Here is a 6000-nt window from a genome sequence, read left to right as displayed (position 1 = left end):
TTTCCAAGAAAACATCAACCACCCGTGCTCTATGAGGTCAAGTATTATCGTCCATCAATACAAAGTCCAAACCAACAGCACCTCGCAACAACCACAAATGAGCTCTCAAGATCTTGTCACAATACCTGACAGCAGCTAAACCTTGTCAATTCACGCGTACGATTTCATGAATAGGGGTTCAAGTGGTAAACATAATCCTTGCCCAAACCATTAGAGACTCTCCTCAATATCTATCTCTATCCACAATGATTGGGTCCCAAAATCATGTTTCAAGTTCCTTCGAGATGTGAATCCATCGAGAATCACTCTCCAGACTTAATTGGGACCCATCTGTGAAAAAAACATTGGCCCACTGTTCAACCGTCCAGGTGGCATGTTGGTGATTCCACTTTAGACATTCCCTTCTGTGAAGACACGTTGGGGGTAGACATACAGCACCTCTCCGACAGTAAGGGCCACTCAGCCAAAGTCTTCTGCACACCGTTTGCCTCAATACAACACATCCAGTGGATGCTGTGAGCTCACATGCCAGTTACCATGCAGTACTAAGGTCATACCGTCGTGACCTTACAGCCAAATAATAGTCCTCTTCTGAAGTCACACATGATTGGCCCTGCTCTGGTCTTCAGGATACAATCGTCAGTCTCTATAAACTGTCACCACATCTGACAAACAACAGAACAGTTCACATTAAGCCATTGGGCTAAATCACTTTGCGACTGTCCTGCTTCATTTCTTTCTATGACCCTCCACCGCAGAGTGTCTGGTAGGCATCTTCTCTGTGCCACACTGCACTGTCTGTGACTGTGTACACAGCGATTGTGGATGTGGGGCTACCCATCAAACACTACCTCGATTCATAAAAACCCTGATGTCATTGTTGGCACAGTTGTCTGTTGACCGGAATGCCATCTTTGTGCAGAACACCAGCATACAGACATCTGACTGATAGTTTGTATGGTTATATCATGAATTAGACATAAGACGGGGAAACAGCAGTTTGTTGCTTTAATTTTGGTCACCAGTGTAGATCCTCCACCTCATGAGCTATAGTGATGGAATGCTTGAGGGAAAACTTTGAGATTTCGGGTAGATTTCTGGTCATTACAGTATTACAGGAAGATTTCAATTCATCAGCCATCGACTGAGACTCAAATGAATAGGGTAGATAGTAGATTCCAGGAACTGTGTCTAATGGTTCCAAGTGCCTCATAAAAAATTACCTTGTGCTGTTAATCAAAGAACAACTGCTGAAGGTAACAATTTAGATCTGGTCACCAACTGGTCTGAACTTTCTGACTCAGTTAGTGTAAAACAGGGAAGCAGTGATCATAAGGCCCTTACAGCATCACTGAATGTGGCTGTAAATAGGAATATATAGAAAGGTACAATCATATTTATCCTTATCAATTGTGACAAAAAGCAATCTTCAGGTCACATGAGTGACGAATGTGAAACATTCGTCTTAACACTGAGGAGGGCGAGCACCGAACAACTACGAATTACTCTTGTAGTAACTCTTAATTCTTCAGTCTGGTCTCCTTTAGTAAACTAGTTCCATAGTAACACATTCTTTTAGTAACTATTGGAGAGTGCAATTTCTATTCACTTCTTTAGTAATGACATCTTACTAAAGAAGAAAACCATTTCTGCTTACTGCTGGCACATGCATTTTGTTTCCTCTTGTAAAATATTGATTGTCAGCAGATATTATTACATAAGATTTTGACAATAACAACATGTTAGCATAATTTATGCTAGAAGGATTATTAAAATTCAAAGTAGTTAAATGCTTTATGCTAATTATAGAACTGGTATGTCACGAAAAAGATACATGATATTAATGGATGAATCTATTCTTCAATCCTTAACACTACCATCTACAGTTATCACCATCCATTCTTGGTATGTGACATCTTCTGCAAGTTGAGATACGAGTTAACAGCAACATGGAGGTAGCCAAGGACAATCTTAGTGTTACAATACATTGAAAAAAAAAAAACATACCAGAAAGTGATAAAGAGTGGTTTGCTGAAACATGAAAAAGTGCATAACTACTATTGAACCTAAAAAGCATGATGTAAACATGCTAAAAAGGAAAATGGCTGCTTTGGAAAAAATACACATTGAGCATAACGCAGAAGTTCTCGCAGAGAGTCCACAAAAGTAACTTAAAGTAATTCAGAAGGAAAGTGAAAGCAAAGAAAATAGAAGCCAAATGTAACCGAGAACAATTCCAAACTGGCAGTGGAGTGGCTGAGATGAAGATACATGACAGAACCAAAATGGTTGTTGATACAATCCCAGAAGTTTTCGGAGGGATAACTGAAGTTAACAACACTGACACAACTGAAGATAATGTCATCCTTTCAAGCAACACTGATGATGATGATAACTCTGAAGTTGGCAATTAAACTGCTGAAGGTGAAACTTCATTTCATAATCATGGACCTCGGCTTGGACTCGCTGCTGGGAGCTTATCAGAAGATGCGCCCATGAAAAAAGGCAGAAGACATGTGGTCGTAGTGAAGAACAGGTAGTTGTTGGAAAAAGCAGACACGCTTCATTCATTAAAAATGTGTTTAATGCATGAGGAATGTAATGCAAAAATGTTGTTTGTTGAAAGAAAAAGATAAATCATGAAAGAGCAACACAACCTTAAATCAGAAGTTATGAATACATTCAAGAATGAAATGGAGCAAACTTCAAGTTGCTGTTCTTCTGTCAATGCTCTTGTGAAATTAGATATTTTTAAATGCATTTGAATATGTTTTATATGTAAAAACACTTATTTGCTTGATATTTTTCCCACTGTTAAAAGGTTCTTGCATTTCACATGACATATTATTTGTGCTTTTTATTTCACCTTTTTAAATTACCACATTGTAATATTTATTTGTATTTGTAAAATTATAAAAGTAGACATCATCTTTTTCTTAGAAATAATCAAAACTTCTTTTTTGTTGAATAACTTTGTGTGCTGAAGTAAGAAATAAGATGAAAATTTTAATCCACCAACTGAGAGAGAGAGAGAGAGAGAGAGAGAGAGAGAGAGAGAGAGAGAGAGAGAGAGAGAGAGAGAGAGAGAGGAGGGGGGGGGGGGGGGGATCAATAAAATTGTGCATAAATGAAATGGGTCACATTTCACTGCAGTAGAGATGATCCACTGCCCTAATTACTTATTTAACAAAGAAAAGTCTTTACAGCACCTTGTCACTTTACTAGCAAACTAGGTACCATTTTAATTAAATGTAACAGCCCTTCTGACAGCTTGCTCTGCAGCATCTACTTCTGACTGAAATGCATCTCCAGCTTCTATTTCAACGTTGTAAAGAACTGCAGCAGCCACAATAATATTCACACACTTCTTTGTTTATATCACATTGCTTTAGTGAGAATTTAGAAATATGTCTTCCAAACACCAAATGTACACTCTATTACACATCTGATAGCAATATAGGTTCTACTGTAGTGCCCTTTGGCCCATGTGAGGTTGCAACACAGGAGTCTTAAGATGTTTCAACAGAGCAAGTCGACTATCACTAACACGCAGCTGATCATACTGTCCATTTTCAAATTCTGCAGCAGCTCTTATTTTGTGTCAAGTGCATGCACCTTGCTTGGAACCCACACCATGGCTTACCACTTTCAAAATCTTCTATTGACACCACAGATGATTTAAATGAAAAATTTACTCCTCTAGCACTTCAGTATTCTCTTTGACTGGTGACCACCACATTGAAAGTGTTAAGAATAAATGGGCAGTTTCAAGAATATTGAACAATACACCTTGTACAGGTAGGCACTGAGCAGAAAACAGAAACAGCTGGTTAGAAAGATGCTCTGAAGGCCATGAGAACTTCATTGCAGATTTAAACATTACAAAAGCCTCATGCAGAAACAAAAATTAACAAGCAAAACTTCATGTAATGAGAGCCATAGTGAAGTATTCAAGAAATTTCCAAGTAAAATACCAACTACAGATCAGACAGAAATTTCTAAGTGTTGGCCTTAGGTTAAGTACGTAAATGGATCAGAGCCATCTGTCCAGACCTTCGGTGGCTGCAATGCCATCAAAGTGAAATGTGACAGAGAGAAGGCCAAAATACTGAACTCTTTTTTTCAAAAGTGTTTCACTGAGGAAGAGCATACTGTCACTCCTCCTTTAAATCATTGCACAAAAGTCAAAATGACAGATATTAAAATAAATGGCCACGGCATACAAAATCAACTAAAATCGTTTAACAAATGAAAGATCACTGGCCCTGGTGGGATACCAATATAATTTTACATAGATTATGTGAACTTGTTCCTCCTGTAGCAGCAGTGTACTGTAGGCCACTAGCAGAGTTCCTAGAGATTAGAAGAAAGTGTATGTTATTCCTGTTTATAGAAAGGGGCACTGAACAGACATACAAAACTATTGACCTGTTTGACTGATGTTCATCTGCCACATAATTTTGGAGTATTTTTTATCGTTGTGTGTTATATTTCTTGAGACAGAAAATCTCCTCTGTAGGAATCAACATGGATTCCATAAACAACAATCACATGAAACTCAGCTCTCTCTGTTCATCCACTAGCACAGAAATCAGTCAAAGCAGTGCCCAAGTATATGACATGTCCCTTCGCCTCCAGAAGGCATTCAACACAACTCTGCACTACCATTTAATGAACAAAGTACCAGTGTACAGAAAATACAACCAGCCATGTGACTGGACTCAAGAGTTCCTACCAAATGGAACACAGTAAGTCATTTTCACTAACAATGCTATTGTATACAGGGAAATTGAAATTCCAGAAAACTGCAATGAAATGCACAAAGACCTACAGAGAATCTACACTTGGTGTAGAGATTGGCAGTTGAACCACAACATAAACAAATGTAACACACTGCACATAAATAGGTAGAAAGAGCCATTTTTTGTATGATTCCATGACTGCAGAACAATCACTGGAAGCAGTCATATCCATTAAACATTCACAAGTATGTGTATGAAGTATTTTAAAGTGGAACGCTCACATAAAACTAATCACAGACACATTAAGTCTAGTTCACCCCCAAAGTAGGTATGTTACAAAATCCTTGTTCAATGAATACTTGAATACTGTTGTCCATCTGGGATCTGTACAAGATGGAGTTGACAGACAAAACAGATAGAATCCCAGAAAAGCAGTGCTTTTCGTTATAGGTTCATTTGGTACATCACCATGTAGATGCTCACACAACTCCAGTAGGAGACACTACAAGACAGTTGTTCTGCATCACGATGTGGTTTACTGATAAAATTCCAAGAGTGTACACTAATTCCATTATAGTTATAGTTCATAGTCCTATTTCTACCATCATCAGCAGAAAGGACACAAAGAATCTGCTAATTTCATTGACAGTGCCACAAGCACAAGTAAAAATAAAATGTTTAACACACGAAATATTCAAAATGAATGCATATCTGCACACAGAAAACACATCTTATCAAGCAAGAGTAAAACAAATAACAATTTTTACACATTCAAAGATTCCAGAGCGTGTTGGCTCTGAAATACCAACACTGATAGAAAAATGTTACCCTAACCGTGCAGGACTACACATTAGTTCACAATGGCATTTCAATTTAAACAATGAAAAGTCCAAGTTGGAATATCATTTTTGAAAAGAATTGACTGCTGCTCACTATAAAGATGACACACAGAGTTGCAGACAGTCACAAGAGAAAGACTGTCACACACTGAGCTTTCAGCCAAAGACTTCTTCAGAAAAGAATGTGAAGCCCCCCCCCCCCCTCCCCCCAACACACACACACACACACACACACACACACACACACACACACACACACAGGCACACCTCACACATACATGACTGTTATCTATGGCCACTCTGGCCAGCGATATTGGCTGAAGAAGACATTGGCCAAAAGATCAGCTCGTAGCAATCTTTTCACTTGCCTATCTGCAACTTGACATGTCATTTTTAAGTTGAGTAGCAACCTATTCTTT

Source organism: Schistocerca serialis, chromosome 1 (genome assembly GCF_023864345.2).
Source record: "Schistocerca serialis cubense isolate TAMUIC-IGC-003099 chromosome 1, iqSchSeri2.2, whole genome shotgun sequence".
Taxonomy (NCBI): domain Eukaryota; kingdom Metazoa; phylum Arthropoda; class Insecta; order Orthoptera; family Acrididae; genus Schistocerca; species Schistocerca serialis.
This window is presented reverse-complemented; position numbering follows the sequence as displayed.